The sequence below is a fragment of the Diospyros lotus genome, chromosome 11, assembly GCF_014633365.1.
Source record: "Diospyros lotus cultivar Yz01 chromosome 11, ASM1463336v1, whole genome shotgun sequence".
Taxonomy (NCBI): domain Eukaryota; kingdom Viridiplantae; phylum Streptophyta; class Magnoliopsida; order Ericales; family Ebenaceae; genus Diospyros; species Diospyros lotus.
The window spans coordinates 5,555,982-5,578,910 of NC_068348.1; the positions used below are offsets into that span (position 1 = coordinate 5,555,982).

General features: G+C 36.0%; 1 pseudogene; it reads right to left on the bottom strand.

Moving 5' to 3' along the window:
• Positions 1-21,117, bottom strand: part of LOC127813496 (beta-amylase 1, chloroplastic-like) — a 58,377-nt pseudogene extending 37,260 nt beyond the window's left edge.
• Between the last annotated feature and the right edge of the window lie 1,812 nt (positions 21,118-22,929).

Below are 22,929 nucleotides of genomic sequence, written 5' to 3' on the forward strand. Positions count from 1 at the left end.
AAAGTTGTCACCTTATGCATCAAACTACAATTTACTAATAATGGGTGTCGAAACTAAACGTCACCTAATATTATTCACAAATGTGATAATATGTAATGCATTACAAATAAGTTATTCTTGTATACGTGACGCATATCATATCGTCCCCAAATGTAGCACTCATTAGTGACATTCCTAAAGTCGTCATCTTATGCAACAAACTAAAATATTACTATCAATGGGTGACCAAAGTTAACGTCACCTAATACTATTTACACTTATGACGATATCCAATGCGTCGCAGATGGTCATTCATTCATTTGTGACATAAATATATCGTCACCCAATATGATATTAATATGTTGATGTTTTATTTTTCGTCACCTACATATACAATGCGTCACGAAATCATTTTTCACAATCCGGTGTTGGCGCTAAAAGTTGGTGTCAACTTATGCATGACGTTTTTTGTGACGAAATCTCAAAATCATCATTAAAAAATAACAGTTCACGATTTTTGGTGACGAAATGCTTATATCGTCACAAAAAGTACTTTTTTTGTGACGAAAATTCATAGCGCCACTAAAAAATTGTCACTAATAGCAAAATTTGTTGTAGTGATGATTTTGAAAACAAAATTCTTTAAAAAATGTCTCAATCATATTTCCCAAATTAAGGGAGAGTTTAAATTGTATTCAATTTTTTTATGAGTTATAGTGTCAAAATTGTATTCAAATTTTTAATGTATGTATTGATTAAGGGGGAGTTTTTAAAGTTTTATTGTTTTGCCCAACTCCCACCTTGTTTAGTGGTAAAAAATTTTCAAATTTATGGAAATATGTCCTTTTTGGATTATGACAAAAAGAGGAAGAATTTTGGGTGTTTTATAGTAGTTTTGTTATCATAAAAAATGGGGAGCTTGTTATTTTTCTTTTTCATATTGATTTGATGATGAAAAATGATATTGTTTTGGTGATAAAAAATATTTTCTTAATATCATCTTTAAATGGTTCTTTATTTGGTGCATCTAAATCATTTTATTAAGCACCATAATCAATTTCATCCAATGCCAAAAACTCAGTTCTCAACAGTTTTGATGGCATTCGAAAAATAAGTTTTTATCATCAAAATAATTGTTTATTTTTTATGTATCAAATTTGGTCTTGAAGCACTAGAAATGTAGCATCTCAAAAATTTGGAGACAAGTAAAAATAATTAATTTGGATGTTGTGGATATCTTAGAATATTTAGGAATTTTTGAGAAATATTTATTTATGATATTTTAAAGAAATAGAAAATTAAGGTGATTAATTAAATGAATTGAAAGTAGTTATGAAAATAATAAAATAAAATATAGTAATAACAATAATAATAATAGTAATAATAAGAAAGTAAATTAAATTAACTTAAATTAAATTAATTACTTAATATATATATATATTTATATGTGTGTATGCATGGCGTGGCCTTGTCTTGGCCATGTCTTTTTATGGCTTTAATGCCATTGAGTTGAGTGCAATGAGATAAGCTTGGGCAGCAAAGTGGGAAGAGCAGCGCGCGGGGAAGGAAAGAAAGAAGAAGAAGAAGAAGAGGAAGAGGAAGAAGAAGAAAGGAAAGAAGAAAGGGAGGAGAAGAAGGAAAGAAGGAGGAAGAAGCAGCGCGAGCAGGGAATAGCGGGCGCGGGGAGGAGGAGAAGAAAGGAAGAAGAAGAAGAAGAAGAAAAGGAAGGAAAGGAAGAAAAGAGAGGAAAGAAAAGGAAATAAGGAAAAATAAAAGGATTTTGGAATTTTTTTGGCATTGGAAGTGATCAGGTATGTGGGTAAAAATCTGTAGAAGCATGATATGTGTAAATTATAAATTTTGCGCGATTAGAATTAATTAATTTAAGTCCCAGTTGTGTTATTTGCTAGGAAATGTTTTAATTTGCATCGGGAGCACAAGAGAGGCTGAAATCAACCATTTTCAGGCAAGCTCCTAACCCCCTCTTCGCGTTATTTATTTCCCTTGAAAGTCTTTGAGGTGTCTTCTACTCTAAACTCTCCGTCACCGTGACTCGGTTCTACCCATAAATAATAATAATCCGCGTAGTAACCACTTTATGGCTTTTATTTTATTAATGAGTTTATTGTTAATGGAATGAGCTAAGCAATGGCGTCATGGTGTCTTTCATTTCAACCATCACGGAGCTTCGTATCGCTCCGCTTTCCTTGGGAATGATGCTGTACCCGTTGGGCTAGGTTCTTAGAAAAGTTGTTTATGGTTTAATGGGGTTTTATTAATAATTTATTATGTATGTTGAGATGGCTTTATGTGAATTAAAAGGAATGAGAATGGTAATGTGATGATATGTGAATATGTGCATGAAGGATTATTAGTTATGGAGAAATGTTATGTAAAGTTAAGCTGGAAAGATATAAAGTCAATAGTGTCAATAAGTGTGTCTAAGGGTATGGGTACAAAGCCACTGACTGTTGATCGTGGGTCGTGGCAGTTGTTGGCTGGATGTATGGGTGCCAGTCATCGGTTGTTACGATAAGCGCTAGACGGCCAGAAGAGCTGGTACTCCAGATTCCCCCCTTGGTTTGTGCATTTCATGATGTGTGTGCTACAAGGGGCTAGGTTGCATTCACGTGGGGACATGCTTTGTGTGTGACGGGATGTGTGAACATTTGCATGACCTAGCTGGTCCAAGAGCCAATTTGGGTATTCTAGATGAGCATATGCATTTAGAACATGTCGCATGTGTGAATTCTTATGTGTGGGCGTAGCAGGGCCTGATGCTTGGTTTATGGGGGCCTTGTCATCACGTTTACGCTACGGAAGCCCTTGCATTTCTTATGTGTTGCATTGCATGGTTCTAATGTTACTGTTATTCTGGACGGGAGTACCGTGCCAAGTGTCGGGAGTACCGACTCATGTGAGCTTCAGCTCGGCTTAGATATTAGCTCGGGGTTGGCCCGAGGGAAGACCAAGATCGCGGAAGTATATGATTATGTGATGTATGACATGATGAACACATGAGAATATGATGGGAATCAGAAAAAGTATGTAACAAGTATCAAGAAAAGACAAAAGTTGAATGTCAGGAAAAGCCGACCATGTCAGGAAAAGGCTGGTCTAAGAGAATGATGATATGGTAGCCTATGTTAGGCTACAACAGGTTTGTATGTGGGACCCGGGTGCCAATATTTGACTTATGTGGGCCCCTGGTTCCTTATGTGCAGTTTATTTTATGTTATGCATGTAGAAGTAAGGTACGTATAGCTCATGACATGGCGTGATTTCATTGACATGAATTGCATGGGGTGTCATAGGAAGAGTCATATCCTAAACCCGTAACCTTTCTTTCTAGAGCTTGCTGAGTCTCGTGACTCATGTTGTTTTACATCATTCCAGGTCAGCATATCCTGAGATCGCAGGTGTGTTCATCGAGGTTTGGGTCCAGACCGTCAAGTCATGGTAGCCAGTGCAGAGCTCTCCCAAAACTAGATCCTGGGTGTCATCGTGTCTTAATAAGGTTAATGTTTATGTTTTCAGAGTTTGTCGCATGTTATGTAAGCCCAGGTGGGCCCAGGTGATGAATGGTTTGTAAAGATTATGATGAGATGTTATAATAAAGAAAAATTATGATTTCAAAAAGGGTTATGTGTGTTGTAGGTGCGTCATTGTTCGATATCATTTTTATAATGACCCTCTCACGGATCCTCTATCCGCGGTAGGGGCTCTGGGAGGCGGGCCGTTACAAGAAAAACAAAACCATATTTTAAAAATGAAGGCCAAGCAGTAGATAGATCCTTTGTGCCTATCGACCATTTAGGCTTGAGTTGTCAAACGGCTTTCCAAAGCCAGTCGACCGGTTTGATGCATGCTCTCAACTAGCCTCGATTAATCGCTACTGCATCAAAACTGGTTGACCATTTCTCTTCTTCATGTCAACCGCCTTTTTTGAATTTGCTTTAACCGGTCAACCATTTTTATGAGACTGTCGACTATGTTCATCGTAGATTACTTTAACAACTAGTTTTGCCAGCTCCAATGACTATAAATGACTAGTTTTATTCAAAGGATTGGAGAAACCTATGAATACAATCAATGGATGCACTAGAGAAGATTAATAAATGAAAATATAGTGTTGAGAGCTTACCATTGTATTCATTACCAGGATTAGTAAGAGGTTTGTATTCTTAGCATTTTATGCTAGAGGGTCTATTTGGTTAAGAATGAGGTTTTAATGGATTTTAAAATCCTCAGTGAAAAGTTAAGGTAGTGGAGGAGGCTGAATTTGAGCCAAACTGTTATAAATCTCGTGTCTCTAGCATATATTGTTGTTTCTTTTGCTTGTGTTTCATTATTTTTATTTGAAAACTTCCACAAAATCTTCTAACTTCTTAAACACCCAATTCACCCCACTTGGGTGTGTTGTGCCATTGATTTCACCAACCCAACACATATTCTATAAACACATAAACAAGTTACGAGTACATTACACTACAAGAAATTTAGGATATTATGACAAAAATAATTATGATGGATTAAATTTTGTCACAAAAAATATCCTTTTTGTGATAAAATTGTGACAAAATCAAATTTTCTCTTGCAAAATTCAAAAAATAAGTAAAGTTGTGATAAACAATATTTTGACGTAATATTTTGTCATTATATAGTGATGTAGATAATTTATAATGACAAAATAATTTTTGTCACATCAAGTTGGCGCCAAATTCTTGGCGCCAATTCAACTTACATAATATGACAAAATAATTTTTTCACAATATTTAATTACATAAGATGTAATTATAAATTTTTTTAGTCGCAATAAATAATAATTTTTATAACAAAAATAGTTTGTCACAACATAGTATTATAAAAAAAAATATGACAAAAATATGTATGTCATAATAAATTCAAATTTTTGTGACAGAGAATAATTTTAATAACAAAAATAGTTTTATTAAATTTATTTTTTCATAAAAATACATCATATTAGGCATAAAAATAATAATCTGGTGACAAAAGAAATTTAAAATATTTTTTCATAATAAAAAAATAAAAGACATGTAGTGACAAAAATATTTTATTATAATATTTTGTCATAAATTTTTAGCCCCAATATAAATTATATATTGTGATAAACATATTAATAAATTATAAAAGAAACACTAGAAAAATAAAATAATAATTAGTTTTTGGCTAATTTAATTTTTCTTAAAATTTTCCTTCCATCATTTCCCCCTTTAAAAATTTTATTTCACATTTGTTGTTTTGATTTGACACAAAATATTAAGTTTCTTATTTAAAAATAAAACTTAAAAAAGTTAACTTTTGTTATAATAGTTTTTCATAAAATATTTGCACCAAATTTTTGGTGCTAATATTAATTAGATATCTTGAAAATTAATAAAGTAATATTTAACTTTTGACAAATTATAATTTTCGTTAAAAATTTACTTCTATCATTTTCCTCCATAAAAATTTTATTTCACCTTTCATATTTTGATCTCACCTAAAAAGTTAAATTTCTTATTTAATAACAAAACTTTGAAAATTTGACTTTAGTTTAATATTAAGATATTTTATCATAAAATATTGATGCCAAATTTTTGGTGTCAATATTGATTAGAAATATTGAAAGGTAATAAAATAATATATAATTTTGGGTAATTTTAAATTTTCATTAAAAATATTATTTTTTAAAATTTTAATAAAATAATATTTTTATTTTTTATTAAAAATTTTCAGAACTAAGAAGAAAATTCAAATATATCAAAAATATTGTAACAAAACTAATTGTGATGGATTAAATTTTGTCACAAAAAGTATCATTTTGTGATAAAATATAATTTTCTCATGTAAAATTTAAAAAGTGAAAAAAATTGTAACAAAAAATATATAATAGATATATGTATATATCTTTAATAATAATAATAATAATAATATATTTTTAATTTAAGTTTTTACCAATGTTTTAAAAACTAGACGGGTCTGTCATTATTAACTCTTCTTTTTTTATTTTTTAATCAATTAATTAATTTAATTTATTTCAATTAATTTATTCTATTATTTTAATTAATTTATTCTAATTTATTCTACTATTTTTATTTTATTATTAAACTTTAAATTTAATGTTTTAAACAATTACCCACACATATTAATAAATGTTAGGCATGTATGAGTTATAAACTTATTCATTCATAATTACAAATGTTATATATGTGTTGTTGGTCCCTTAAGGTATAACCACTTAAGAGGAAGAATGAATTGAGTGTTAATTTTTTTTTCTTTTTTAATGAATATTCTTGATTAATAATTATTTAAAAATATATATTTGATAAATATAATGTAGCATTCTAAAAATTTGGAGACAAGTAAAAATAATTAATTTGGGTGTTTGAGGATATTTGAAAATTTTTGAAAAAATATTTATTTATGATATTTTAAAGAAATAGGAAATTAAGGTGATTAATTAAATTAATTAGATATATTTATAAAAATAATAAAATATAATATGATAAAAATAATAACAATGATAATAGAAATAAAAAAGTTAATCAAATCAAATTAAATTAAACTAATTAGTTAATATATGTGTATATATATATATATACATGTTTGTGTGTGCTGTGCGTGGCCATTTCTTGGCCTTACCTTTGTATGGCTTAAAAGCCACTCAAAAGTGATAAGAATTGAGGGAAGCTTGGGCAGCAAGCTGGAGGAGCAGTGCGCGGGGAACAAGAAGAAGAAGAAGAAGAAGAAGAAGAAGAAAAAAGGGAGGAGAAGAAGGAAAGAAGGGAGAAGAAGCAGCGTGCAGGGAGCAGTGGGCGCGGGGAGGAGGAGAAGAAAGGAAGAAGAAGAAGAAAAGGAAGGAAAGAAAGAAAAGAAAAGAGACGAAAGAAAAGAAAATAAAGAAAAATAAAAGGATTTTGGAATTTTTCGACATAGGAAGCGATCAGGTACGTGGGTAAAAATTAGTAGAAGCGTGATATGTGTGAATTATAATTTTTGCGCGATTAGAAATAATTAATTTTAAGTCCCGATTGTGTTATTTGCTAAGAAATGATTTAATTCGCATCGGGAGCTCTAGAGAGGCTGAAAGCAGCTATTTTCAGGCAAGCTCCTAACCCTCTCCTTACGTTATTTATTTCTCGTGAAAGTCTTCGAGAATTCTTGTACTCTAAACCCTCCCTCACCATGACTCAGTTCTACGCACAAATAATAATAATCCGCGTAGTAACCATTTTATGACTGTTATTTTATTAATGAGTTTATTGTTAATGGGACAAGCTAAGTAAGGATGTCATGCCGTCTTTTATTTCGACCGTTACGGAGCTTTGTATCGCTCCATTTATCTTGGGAATGATGCCGAACCCAATGGATTAGGTTCTTAGAAGAGTCGGTATGATTTATGGGATTACGTTAAAGAGTTTAATTGGGAAAAATAAGTGGTTCACTTCCATGTTGTAAGAGATGAGAATGAGAATGATATTATGATGTTCATGGGATTATGTACATGAAAAGTTATGGAGAAATGTTGTGTAATGTAAGTTTAGAGAATATAAAATCAATAGTGTCAGTAGGTGTGTCTAAGGGTATGGGTACAAAGTCACTGACTGTCGACCGTGGGTCGTGGCAGTTGATGGCTGGATGTATGGGCGCCAGTCATCTGTTGTTACGATAAGCGCTAGAAGGATAGAAGAGCTGGTACTCCATATTCCTGCCTTGGTTTGTGCATTTTATGATGTGTGTGCCACAAGGGGTTGGGTCCAGATCGACGTGTCATGGTAGCAAGTGCAGAGCTCTCCCGAACCTAGATCCTGGGTGTCGTGTGTCTAGATGAAAGTAATGCTTTATGTTTGTGAGATGGAGGCATATTATGTAAGCCCAAGTGGGCCCAAGTGATGAAAGGTTTGTAAAAATGTTTATGAGATGTTATAATAAAAAGAGATTATGATTTTAATAAGGATTTTTCATGAGTTGTAGTTGTGTGTTGTTTGGTATCATTTTAGTAATGACCCTCTCACGGATCCTCTTGGTGCGCGAGGAGGCTCCGGGAGGCGGGCCGTTACATATAATAAACTATATTTGAGACCAATTTTTTAGATGAAAATCTTTTCGTCTCAAATTAGAGACTGTTGTTGTCAAAATACAACAATTAAAATTTGTGATGTGGGGTCCACTCGAGCTCGGTGTTGGGTGAAGTTAGGATGCCATAAAAGAAGTTGCCTTAAGGGGGTTTGCCCCTAGGATGCTCGCCACGAGCTCTTTCACCACAAGGTTCTTCCACAAGGCTTCGCCATTAGCTTTTTTGCCACAAGACTTCGCTACTAGCTCTTGCTACAAAGTTTTTGCCACTAGCTCTTACCACATGGTTTTGCCTTCGCCGTTAAGTCTCGCCATAAGCTTTTTCCTTTACCACGAAGCCCCACCATAAGGATATGACCCTGTTAATGCTCAGAAAATGGGTTAGAAGGCTCGCGGGAATCTTCCCTCGTGAAGACCCTCGGATGCCAAAGTCAGTCTTGAATCCCAATGTTTATTCACGAAAACAGTAAAGGTGTATTCAAAGTGTCTAGATTTTACCAAAGTTGGAAGTCCTATTTAATGTCCTGTAGCTGGGTATTTATAGGGTACGATTCTCAATGGTAGCTAGTGTTAACATGTGGCGATTGATGAGTGGGTCAAATTTATCAAAAGAAAGAGGAGGTTGCTTCAAAACCGCCGTGAGGCAACTCACGGTAGGCTGCTGCGAGGCTGGCCTTTGTGGCCAACCTGGTCTCGCAACTAGCCCCTACGAGCTAGCCTTCGTGGCTAACCTGGTCTCGCAACTAGCCCTTACGGCTAGCCTTGCCGCTAGACAGGGCCTCATGGCCAGCCTTGACTCGCGGCAGGCTATCGCTAGCTGGCCCTTGGGGTGGGCTGCTGCGAGGGTGGCCTTTGTGGCCAGCTCGCCGCCCATTTTTTCCATGAGGTTGGCATTTGCGGCTAACTCCTGCTGCGAGGCTGACCCTCGCGGCTAAACTTTTTTACTCTATTATTTTAGGGAGAAATTACTCATTTTTTTCCCCTACCAATTTTGCATGGCACCATATTTGCCCCCCACTCTTTTGTTTTGTCTTTAGACAAAATTAAAGAGTAAAATGTCAGCCAAAGAGTCAGGTCTAGCACCTGAATTCAATCAAAGGTTCTAGGATGCCTGAATGTCTTACTTCAGCTAGGGGCTTTAGGTACCAGATTATCTCTTGGGCAACCAGGCCCACGAGAAATAGGTTCCGCTGCAGGGTTCTTGTCGGGAATCCGAGCTTTCCAGGAGGCCTAGGCGTCGGATCAGCCAAGGACTTGGGTCTAGCTAGGGAACTCAACACCGGACTCAATCAAGGTATCCCGGTGAGCCTACGATCACAGGCTTTGGTGCATTCAGTAATTCCAGGATGGATCATTACGCACTGACTATCGTGTTCTCCATGTCCGTCTTTCGGGGTTAGCCTACTTCATGGAATCTGGGTTTGGCCAATGGTTTTGTGTGGGATTCCTACCAGCCATCCAAATTTGCTGGGAGACTTAGGCTCTAGATCAACCAAGGAGTTGGGTCTAGCCAAAAAGGCATGGTACCCTCGAGCGAGGGGTCTGGGTGAGTCTGTGGGCATAGGCATCGAATGTTCTGCTAAGCCCGGGCCAACTCGTGGTCATCGGCACTAGATTACGATCAGGTGACTCAACTCTGATGAGCGGGATCATAGCAGAACTGTCATAGGGTTGTTATCTCTTTGTGCCTTCCTTGGGCTAGTCTACCTTAGGGGATCTGGGTTTGGCCAATGGTCCAGCACGGGATTCCCACCAGGTATTCGAGTTTGCTGGGAGACCTAGGCGCCAGATTAACCAAGGAGTTGGGTCTAGCCAAAATTGCATAGCATCGAACTCAAACGAGGGATCCGGTTGAGTCTGCAGGCATAGGCATTAGATCCTTTGGTGATCCCGGGCCAACTCGTGGCCATCGGCACCAGATTGCCACTAGGCGACTTTACCTTCAGGAGCGAGCTTATGCTAGAGCTATCATGTGATCACTTCACTTTTTTTTCATCTTCTTAGGGCCAGTCTACCTTAGGGAATTTGGGTTTGGCCAGTGGTCTGATGCAGGATTCTGACCAGACATCCGAGTTTGCCGAGAGACCTAGGCGCTAGATCAACCAAGGAGTTGGGTCTAACCAAAAAAGGTATAACACTAAACTCAAACGAGGGATTTGGGTGAGTTTGTGGGCATAGCCATTGGATGTTCTGGTAATTCCAGGCCAACCTGTGGTCATCGGCAGCAGATTGCCACTAGGCGACTTGACCTTCGGAAGCGAGCTGTGCTTATGCTGTCGAACCTGCATGACACATAGAAATAATTTGGGCCCATGGAGATTTTACGTGGTTCGACTTATAGTTTTTTCTACTCCACGAGAATACAAGGGGTATATTCTTTTATTTATTGGGGGATTTTATTAGAATAGAAAATTAAACACAATCCCGGCCCCCAGCCGGGTCAAGTAACATTTCTGGTGACAGGCTCGACTTTGCGTCTCGCGTTTCATCCCCTTCCCTAATGTCAAAGATGGGAAGTGTCTCTCGAGGTGCACGGTGCTCCCGTCTTTTCCTATTGCCTCGCCCTCTAGCGTCGGTAGGGTGCACATGTTGGGGCTTAACATTTTTTGAATTTTGTAAAATCCTTCGCACTTCGGGCTGGGTTTCCTGTCATCTTTTATTACCTTCCCATTCGTTCAAAATTTTCATTTGGATGATAAACTGTTTTTCTTTGTCGAACAAGTCAGTCATAGAATTTGGCTCGGAGAAGGCTAAGGATCTTCTAAGCAGGGCGTATGTAGTTCCATTTAGCAGGGCTGACGCTGCCAATCCAACTAGGAGATCCCTTACTTCTTGTGTCGCGACTCTAAATCGCTCGATGTATTGCTTTAGGGATTTATTCGGCTTCTGCTGTAAGCTCATTAGATATATTGCACTCTTCTTCTTCAGGAGATAAACGGAGAATGCATTTAGGAATTCTTTCTTCAACTGTTCAAATGATCGTATATGTCTTGCTGGTAATTCAGTGAACCATTGTTGAGCTTGTCTTACCAGGGAGAGTGGGAAAGCCCTGCACCTAGTGACCTCATTCCATCCATGTAACACGGCCACTGCGACAAAACGTTATAAGTGCTTCTCGGGGACTTTCCTTCCGAAATATACCGAAAACTGCGACAGTTCGAACCCTAGCTGCACTGGTTGCCTTTGGAGTTCCTTAGATAGAGGAAACCCCTTCAGGGGAGTTACCTTTGACACCATCATTACCTACTTCTGCTCTAGCACTTCTTCTATGAGGCATTTGATGTTAGACACGCTGAGTGTTTCTTGTTCCGCTTCATTTTGGCAAAGAGATGGGTCATAAGGGATTCTTTAGTTGGTGTTTTCTACTATCTCTTTATACTTGGGAGCTTTTCTCACCCTCCTGCCATATTTCCTTCTCGAGTCTGTTACTTCTGGGACTTGGCTATTCAGCCCTGGAGTTATGATTCTTATCCTTTTTCAAGGGGCCCTTGGAGGGTTGTTTTGGGATTTCTGATGTTCTCCCCTCGTATCAATTTGTCCCATGTGGGGAATGTGAATGTCCAGTATTAGTTCATGTAGCAAAGTAGTGACTCCCTGTAGTCTCTTCATATTCTCCTTATTGTTCATCCTGAGTTCATCATTCTGTTATTTTAGCTCCTCAAAATTTTTCCGCAATAGTTCATAATCTGAGAGTAAGACTGTGGGTGGAGCTATTCTTGAAGTCCCCACGAGGTTTTCATTTGGAATTGAAGACTGCCCAAAGGAGTGTTGTTCCTGACTAGCGGGCGCTGCATGTGGGACTTGCTTCTCTCACCCTGTTGCATATCTCCTCAATCCAGCTACGTGTGCTTCTCCTTGCTCTGAACGCTCCATGTCCCCAATCTAGTGGTATGGTTGCATTTGAGCACAGGAAAGTTCCCAGAACGCACTTCGTTGTTAGGATGATCTACTGAAAATTCTAGTACTATAGAGTGCACCTGATAGGGGCCTTTCGTGGCTCCCGTCCTGGTATGAGCGCTCATTCGGGCGGGGTCAGGCGGGTTCGCCCAACCGACTGATCTTGTCCTTCTCAGTATCTTGTGTTAAGATTGGCTTTTTGTTGCGTTTCTCACAAACGACGCCAAATTGTTGCCAAAATACAACAATTAAAATTTGTGATGTGGGGTCCACTCGAGCTCGATGTTGGGTAAAGTTTGGATGTCGTAAGAGAAGTTTCCTCGAGGGAGTTTGCCACTAAGATGCTTGCCACAAAGATCTCGCCACTAGCTCTTTCGCCACAAGGTTTTGTCACAAGGGTTCGCCACTAGCTTTTTTGCCACAAGGTTTCTCCACTAGCTCTCACCACGAGGCTTCGTCACTAGCTCTCGCCACAAGATTTTTGCCACTAGCTTTTGCCATAAGGTTTTGCCTTCGCTGCTAGATCTCGTCGCAAGCTTTTGCCTTCATCACAAGGTCTCACCACAAGGATTTGACCTTGTTGATGCTCAAAAAATGGGTTAGAAGTATAGGTGTCAAAAGGGCCGGCCCGGCCCGGCCCGGTCCGGCCCGAGTCGGCCCACGGGCTTTTTAAACGGGCCGGGCCGGCCCTTTTACTAAAAGGGCCGGGCCGGGCCCGAGCCCTTTTATCATTGATAGGGCCCGGCCCGGCCCGGCCCACGGCCCCCCTACAAAGGGGCTGGGCCGGGCCGGGCCGGGCCAGCCCGTGGGCTAGAGGGCCGGGCCGGGCCCTTAGCCCACGGGCCTAACGGGCCGGGCCCGGTGGGCCCGGCCCTTTTTTTTCTTTTTTTTTAAATAATTTTTTTAAAAATAATACACATAATATATACATATATAAAAATTAATTTGTTTCTTTTTAAAATATTTTCTATCTTAATTCTTAAGTTTTAAATATTATTTCATTAATTTATATTCCTTATAATTTTTTTTGTGAATTGATATGAAAAATAATGTACATATCAAAAGGAGAATGTTTATTTATAATTTAAATATATAAAAAATTTAACTTAAAAATTTTAAATAAATTAATTGATGGTTATTATTTATATATATTGCGAAATTAAATTTTTTAATATCCAATATCAATAATTACTAAATAATAACAAAATTAAAAAAAAAATGAGTAAGGGCCTTACTGGCCCATAAGGGCCTCATGGGCCCGGCCCATAAGGGCCCAACGGGCCACGGGCCGGGCCCTTAAACGGGCCGGGCCGGGCCGTGGGCCCAATTTCTTTGGCCCAGCCCGGCCCCCCAATGGGGGCCGGGCCAGGCCTGGCCCGTATGAACAGTAACGGGCCGGGCCAAAGCCCGGCCCGTCACGGGCTGGGCCGGGCGGCCCGCGGGCCGCCCGGCCCTTTTGACACCTCTAGTTAGAAGACTCATAGGAATCTTCCCTCGTGAAGACCCTTTGATCTCAAAGTTAGTGTCGAATCCCAATGGTAGCTAGTGTTGACACGTGGCGATTGATGAGTGGGTCAAATTTATCAAAAGGAGAAGGAGGTTGCTTCAAAACTGCCGCAAGGTTGGCCCTCGCGGCTAACCTGGTCGCGCGGCTAGCCCTTGTTGCCAGCTTTGCCTCGCAGCAGGTTGCCGCAAGATGGCCCTTGCGGCCAGCATTGCCTTGCGCTAGGCTACAGCGAAGCTGGCCTTTATGGCCAGCTCGCAGCCCACTTTTGTCGCGAGGTTGGCCTTGTGGCCAACTCCTGCTGCGAGGCTAACCCTCGCTGCTAAACTTTTTTACTTTATTATTTTTGAAAAAAATTTCTCATTTTTTTCCCCTACCAATTTTTCATGGCACCACAAAGACGAATTTTTTTTGTCTCAAAATCCGTCTCAATTTGAGATGGATTTTGGAGACGGAAATTAATCCATCTCAATTTGAGACGGATATTTTTCCGTCTCAAACTCCCTATCAAATTGAGAGGGATTTTGAGATGTAATTTTTTTTCCCTCTCAAATTTATAAAATGTAAAATTTTTATCTATAGATATAAAAATTAAATTCCAAAAATATAAATTAATATATTTCATGTACATAAGATATAAAACAAAGTATATATACATGTAAACTAATATATATAAAAATTTATAAATTAAAATATATATTAAATGTATAATAATTAACTATTTGTAATAGTTATTAAATATATACCAAATAATCGCACCATTTTAATAGTTATTAACATTCTTAATCATCGTAAAATTTATTCATTTAATAATAAAAAAATAAATTTAGTTGTGGCAAAATTTTAGAAAATGTATAAAAAAAATTAAAAATATATATTAACTCTTCTTTTTATTTTTTTAATCAATTAATTTATTCTAATTTATTCCATTATTTTTTATTTTATTATTAAAATTTTAATTTATTTTTTTAAACAATTACCCACGCAATTGATAATAAGCAAACACTACAAATGTTATATAATCATTAACTATAAGATCGAGGGTATGATGAAACTATGAAAGATCAATTTAGTTAGAATGACAAAGAAATAATGATTGCAGCTCATCTATCGAATAATTACGTGCTAACTTTTCTAAGCACATATCCAAAGTTACGCAACATCTAAAAAAGTAATTATAAAATATTCAAATGGTACAACTTCATTACAAAATCTACGTTAATAGCTTTGAATTTTGTCAATGCTTAGTGCTGAAGATTGTTGCCGAACACAATGAATCCAAGTTCATCGATATCATCTGAAAATGGCCACTGGCTGCTGCTAGTTTCGACTGGGTAAGGTTGAGAACTACCCTTTTGAAAATAAGGAAACGACACATTTTCTTCTTGGATGACTAGGTTTTCAAAATTCCAAATATGATTTGGATCATCCATGAGGAAAGATCCATTGTCATAATATGGGTTTGAATTGGTTTCTAAGTGAAACCAATTTTGAACATTGAGATGGTTTGCATAAAAGTTTGTAAATAGTAATTCTTCCAATAAAGTTACATGAAATTGAAGATCGATGACCTGCTGTTGGAGGGCAAAAATGTAGGATACACAGCCGTAAATAGGATCTCAAAGTCTAGCTTAGTTATGGGGTGAAACCAAGTAAATCTAGAGAACTGGAACTAGAAACTCTTTTAGAAACTGAAAAGATTAACTCTGAAAAGAGAAATACTGAATTAAGAGAGCAAATACAAAGCTAACAAATCAAAATAAACAGCTTACAAGAATCTTATGATCAATTTAAATTTTTGATTGATGAGTTAACACGTGATCGAAGTGGTGAAATGAATACATCTGTTTCTTTTTATGAAGGTAAATATATAATTTATTTATTAATTAATTACTTTATTCAATTCAAATTCATTCAATTTTCATTTATTCTAATAATTTTCTTTTTGGTAGATTGAAATTATGGAGCAACAAGTAGATGAAGATCAAGGATGTTTGGTGCCAAGTAACTTTATTAAATTTTTATATTTGGTGAAGATCAAGGATATTTGATGAAGATCAAGGATGTTTGGTGAAAATAGTACTATTTTTATTTTACAAATGATGACTTTTCATATATGAAGTTTTGTTTATTTATATTGTTGATTTTATTTATTATATTTTGCATTATTGACTTTATTATATTTCAAGTCTTTTTTAAATTTTTTATTTGATATATGAATGAATAAGATATGTCTTAAAAATAATTACATCAACATGACTTTTATCACTAAAAATAATTTAAATGATGAAAACAATTTATCATTGCTCGTTATTATTATAGTACGACAAATGAATTTTTTTGTCACAATTTGATTATTGAAAAATAATTTTATATTTTCAAATTTTGACAAAAAATCACTTTTTCAAAAAATAGTGACAAATTTATTTTGTCACTATTTTTATTTTATTAGAAAAATATTTGTCACAAGATTAGATAATTGACAAAATTAATTTTATCACATTAAAAATTATGTCAAATAAGTTGTCACTATTTAAATTGTGACAAAATATTTTTCAAATTTATGACAAAATAATTTCATTTGTATTAATATTTTCTTACTAAAGAAATTCGTCACTTGTGTGAATTATTGACAAAAATATTTTTGTCACTATTGAGACATTGAGAATATGACAAAAAATATTTGTCACCCTTTCATAATTTTGACAAAAATATTTTTATCACATTTTTTAATTTTATGAAAAATAATTTCATCAATATTAATATTTTCTTACAAAAAAAAAATTCTCACCTATAGTAATTAATTACTGACACAAATATTTTTTTCACTATTGGGTCATTAACAAAAATATTTTGTCACTATAGAATAATTTTGAGAAATTTATTTTTTCACTTTTTCTATTTTATCAAAAAAATATTTGTCACAATATTAAATAATTGACAAAATTAATTTTATCATATTAAAAATTATGTCAAATAAATTGTCACTATTTAAATTGTGACAAAATACTTTTTGTCACTATAAAACATATGATTTTTATCTGAAATTTGAATTTATTGTGACTAAATTAGTACCTATTGTGACAAAAAAAATTTCTTTTATAACAAAATAATTTGTCATAATAAGTTGGTTTAAGTGACAAAATATTTCTTGTCACAATAAAACTGTTGAGTTTTGTCACAATATACTTATTCTAACAAGCTAGACATGGCCACGGTTCATGAACCGCCGGTTCCGGTTCATGAACCGCCGGTTCCGGTTCAAGAAATCTTTGAACCTGAACCGAACCGCCCAAGGGCGGTTTGGGACGGTTCGGTTCCGGTTCCGGTTCGTGCCGGTTCGGTCAACGGTTTGGACCGGTTCAGTCAACGGTTTGAGCCGGTTCGGTCAACGGTTCCGGTTCCGGTTCCGGTTCAAACCGAATTTTTTTAATTTTTTTTAAATATTGTTGTATTCAATTTTGGTCCTTGTTCCGTTGTTCGGTTCGGTTTGGTTTCGATTTTTAATTGTTAAATGTAATTGTAAATATAAATATTCTCAACCATATTTTTAATAAAAAAACACTACTAAAAATTGAAGAAATATAAGTAATAATTTCATTAAAAATAATTAAAACAACTAAACAAGTATGTAATATAAGTAATTAATTTTTACAAATGTGAAAAATAAAAAATAAAAAATAGAATTAGACTTAATTTCATTAAAAAATAATTACAACAAAAATGTAATACAAGTAATTAATTTTTACAAATGTGAAAAAAAATAAAATATGGACTTGGATCCTACGCATCTTCATTGGAGTCGGAAGTCGCCGTTGTTGAACCATCATTAACCCATTCGTCAGATGATGATGAATGGATAAGTTCTTCTTGACGTCGCATGTTAGCTCTTTCCCAATCATCGAGGCAAACTTGAGCTTCCAATGATTCTGGAGCCAATCTTGATCTTCTTTCGTCCAAAATGTTGCCTCCACTACTGAATGTTTGTTCAACGGCTACAGTTGAAGCTGGAACTGCAAGAAGTTGACTTGCAATAATTGCAAGAGTTGGAAATGTCTCCTTGTGCCTTTTCCACCACTCCAAAATTTCAAAATTTAAACCTGTATCATCACCAAACTCAAAAACTGTGGTTAGATAAGTTTCGAGCTCCGAATGTGAGCTCGATCTAGGTTTTTTCCTCCTTTGATCTAAAAATTTATGACCCCATTTCATTGGTTGGGAGGAAGAGGAATGCGGAGCCATGGATGGAAATGATTCTTCACTACTAGGAGCAATAACATATACTTCATATAATTGATTGCATAAAGTTCTAACCTTAGAAATTATAATATTCACATCAATTTCTTCATTATTTTCTAATCCTAACAACGAATAATAGTTAGACAAACACTCAATTAAACCATCAAATTTACACCTAGGATCAAATACCATAGTAACAAGAAAAATTTCAGGAATAAATTGATAATAACGTAACCATTTTTCTCTCATTTCTAAAACAGCATGACAAATTTCTTCAACATTAATTCCTTCCATTAATACACCGGCCACATTCATTGCTTCTATTAAAAATTGATGTGAAGTTGGTTTATAAACACTACTAAGTGTATGAGTAGCATCATTAAAAATTCGTAAAATATTCAAAATTGAACTACAAACATTCCACATAGTTGGAAAAATAGGATATTGTGGAATATAATTTGCTGCAAAAGAACACAATAAATCTTTATATTCAAAAGATTGATTAAGTAATTTAAAAGTTGAGTTCCAACGAGTAGGGACATCTTTTGAAAAACGTTTTGGGGTTTGACCATTGGAGGTGCAAAAATGTGCCCATGTTTTTGCAGTTCGAGGGTGTACCCAAATATAAGAAATAACATTTCTAATTGGATCTAAATAAGAATTAAGTGACTTAATACCATCTTGAACACATAAATTTAAAACATGACATGCACATCTAACATGAAAAAATCTTCCACCAAAATTTGGTTGGCAAATTCTTTTCAATTCATTAATAGAAGCAGTATTAGCCGATGCATTATCAAAAGAAATTGAAAAAATTCTATTAACTAATTTATATTCTTGTAAAATTTGTTGAATTAATCTACAAATATTTTCAGCATTATGACTTTCATCAAAACATCGATACGCAAGAATTCTTTTTTGTAAAACATAATTTTCATCAACCCAATGACAAGTAATACCCATATATGAATGAGTTTGCCAATGATCACTCCAAATATCACTACAAATAGAAACATTAATATTATTGTTTTGAAAATATGTTATCAATTCAATTTTTGAGTTTTTAAACAATTTTAACAAATTCCTTTTCAAAGTATTTCTAGGAATTGATTTAAAACTAGGATTAACAAAGTTTTGACAAAATCGAGTAAAACCTAATTTTTCACCAAAACTAAAAGATAAATGATCAATTGCTACCATTTCAGCTAAACCAGACCTACAATTAGCTTCATTATAATGAAATAATTGAGGAGAGTTTGAAGAGGTAGCAAACCCGGATATTTGTGTTTGATCGCGGCTCAATCCAACCTTGAGCGGGTGCTTTGTTTGCAAATGTCGGGCGAAAGTACCATATCCACCTCCTTGCTTGAATTTGTATACTTGATTACAATAATTACAAGATACATCAAATTTACCATCTCCTTTTGGTGTTTTCTTGAAATGAATATTAAAAATATCAGAAGTAGAAATTTTTCCACCTCCCTTTTGTTGAGTTTCACTCTCTTGTGTTTGAAAATTTTGAGCTTCAAACTCAACATTTTCAACATTTCTACCTTCACTTGCCATTTTTTTGAAAAAAGTATGATAATAAAAAAATATAATAATGATAAAATAATATAGTAACAAGTAATAAATAATTAATAATATAATTGAATAAATTGATAAATAACAAAATGAGAAGATTGAAGAAATTGAAATTAAAATATTAAATGAGAGACAAAATTGAGAGAATAATAATAGCTTGAGACTTGAGAGAGAGAGAGAGAGAGAGAGAAAGTGTGAAAAATGAGTGGGGGAGGGAGGGGTATATATAGATAAGAATTATAAAATTTAAAAAAAAAAAAAAAGTTTGGGGGGGGGGTCCAACGGTCCAATCCAAATTGGACCGTTGGGGGGGGGGGGGGGGGGGGCTGTCCAACGGTCCAATTTGGACCGTTGGGGGGGGGGGGGGGGTGCACCGTGCGCGGCCTTACGCGCACGGGGGGGAGGGGGGGGGGGGGGCCGCGCACGGGGGGGGGAGGGGGGGTGCACCGTGCGCGGCCGCACGCGCACGGGGGGGAGGGGGGCCGGTTCCGCGGAACCGGAACCGGCGGTTCCGGTTCAGCGGAACCGGCGGTTCCGGTTCCGGTTCCGCGGAACCGGCGGTTCCGGTTCTCCGGAACCTTGAACCGGAACCGGACCGAATTTCGCCGGTTCGGTCCGGTTCCGGTTCCGGTTCCGGTTCGGCCGGTTCCGGGTCCGGTTCCGGCCGGTCCGGTTCCGGTTCGAACCGCCGGTCCGGTTCAATTTTGGCCATGTCTATAACAAGCTTGTTGTGACTAATATGATGACAAACATTTTACAACATTAATGTTGTGACAATTTTCATAATGATTGTGATAAAATATTTTATAATTTCTTGTAGTAATATTTCCACAGGATGGAGCTTCCAGTACTAATCTGATCGAAGCCCTATGATAATAGGTGAAGCAGGACATGAACCAGATGACAACCTTAAAATAAGGCACATATGTAGTAGGCATGAAATGTGGAAATGGAAGCAATCGATCTGAAATATTTAACATGATTAAAATAAGATAAAAGTCGTACCAATTACTGACGACAAGATTGTGAATATGATGAAAGAAGAATCAAACAACCACCATTGGAGAATAACAAGACAAGTGATCTGTTTCTCCGTGGAAGAAAACAGGCACCTCTTTCTTGAGCCTGAAACCTGAGTGAAGATATATCCAAGGCCAAGTGTTATATGTGATCATTTTAGAGGTTTTCATAACTGAATTGTTAATTAAACTACCAAAACATTCTAAAAGGTTTCGTTAAAGTCATTCAATCACATGTTAACTAAACCAAGAATTAAAGTAAAACTGAACATGACGCTCAAGCTCATCAATAGAGTAAAATTCAAACAAGACCAACCAGGAAGGATCACCAGGCCCCGAGCCACACTGGTGAAACGCCACGACAGCTCGCACCTTCAAGCCGAAGCGTCGGGCGAGCGAGACGATCTCCTCATAGCCCCGCCAATTGTATTTTGTAAACCCCAGGGGAATCACTCTCGACAATCCCCCACCAGACCTCCATCACCACGCCCTCGATTCCAACTGCGCGAGCGCCTTGAACGACTGCGCCATGGCCTCCCTCCGCCGAATCTGGTCGGAGGACAGGCTCAATGCGTCGAGCGGCATGGTCACGAACACCGATGACGATTCCTTGCGCCGGCGGTGTGCTAGTGAGACCCCGTGCTGGAGCTCGTACTGGAGGTCGCCTTTGTCAGGGGAAAAGGAGCCATTGGACGGACTGGAAGAGTTGAGGCTGTCGGAGACGGCGAGGGGGCGCAGCGGAGGGCGGAGAGTGCAGTGACAGCAGCAGAAGGAAGCAGAGAAAGGAGGAGCAGAGGGCGATGCAATCGCCATTGTAGAGAGAAGAAAATGGTGGAATTGAAGAGAGCAGTGGAGATTCACCATTCAAGAATGGAACTGCCATCACAGAGAGAGGTACGTCGGTTATGGGAGGGAAGGATTATCGGATTTACAGTGCATAAAATGATATTATATAATATAATATATTATAATAAAAAATAATAATTAAGAAAATTATTGAAAACTAGACAGGTTGACAGACAGACTTATAGAATGGGGGCTAAAAGTCTAAAATGTCATCGCCCGCATTGCATTGCACTTTTTCCAATGTAATGTGAGTGAGAGAGTATTTTAGTCTTTTAGGTCCCATTCTGTAAATCTATCTGTCAATTTGTCTGGCTCTGTAGAAAAACTCTAATAATTATTGAAAAAATGGCCGGGGAAGTATGGGTCCCACTACTTGATCTCCTGACCCGAAGACTATGGGTTTATTTATTTTTCGATAAATTACTAAAATAATACTTCATTCTTATTTTATTTTGAATTTTAAATTCAACTTTTGATTTAATTAATTCAATGTGCAACTTTTAATTTCTTTTCTCACTAAGGTCTGTTATCTTATGACGATGTCACAGAAAGCAAATGTGGAATTTTGAAACGAGGTGATAGATTTGTCAATAGGGTTGCAATCGAAATGAGTCGAGCTAATTTCTAAACTTGAGTTTGAGTTCGAGTTGGTTGGTCAAAAGGTTAAAGAGCCGAGCATTGAGATCGACAAGCTTCTGGAAAGCCTAAGCCCCAACTCAGGCTTGGGCTCGAGCTTAAGCTCAAATTTGTTAGAATTATTTTTTAAAAATGTGATAATTTGATTAAATTAATATATATATTAATTTTAAATATATTTAATGAAATTATATTATTATAATAATTTATAATTCGATAACTTTATGTTAAATAATATATTTATAAAATTATAAATAAATAAATTTAATATATTTATGAACAAACTTATTTGTGAAATTACGAGTTATTCATGAACTTTTAATCAAGCAAGTTTATGAGTCTTTAATTAAATTTATTAGTATTCACAAGTGTCTAATTAAACGTCTAATTAAACATTTTTGTAAATTTTAACAAGTCGAGGTTTATTGAGCTCAAACTCGTCTTATTTACAAATCAAATTTCAAATTTAAGTTCAAACTGGACTCATTTATCTTAATGAATGAACTTAAACGAGTTTTTGTCGAGTCGAATACTAAGTCATTCACAAACAATCAGCTCATTTGCAACCTTATATATTAGTGCCATGTCACTCTCATTTCCTTTTCCCTCCCTTTTTGTTGCAAGCACCGAAAATGACACTATTAGAGCGATGGATTCCAACACCTCCATCAGGAACCCCAATAAGACGGAGGTTCTAGTTTTTACACCCACAAAGAGTTTCACCATTGGCAATGGCGATTTTGTTGCTCAAATATTAAATTAATAGAGGTGAATTGATTTGTTTAAAATTTATAAAAATTAATTATAAAGATAAATTAAAATTCTTGATTCATTTTTTTAAAAAAAATAATTTTTGAAAAAGATGAAATATGTAAAGTTAAGTGACACAAACACAATCAACACAATAATTTTTTATAAAGGTTCAATCTTTGAAAGAATACATCTTCTCTTTTCAAGACTAAAGTTGAAGGTTTCACGCTAATGAAAAATCTTTAGCTTTTAATCGGAACTACTAACCTTGATACAATTCCTAATATTTATAAGGAGTTAGCAACCTAACATAATCACTTACCAAATCAAGAAACATTCTTATATGCTAGAAGATATTCTTTAGGTTATGGTGAAAATCTCATCGCTTAAGTG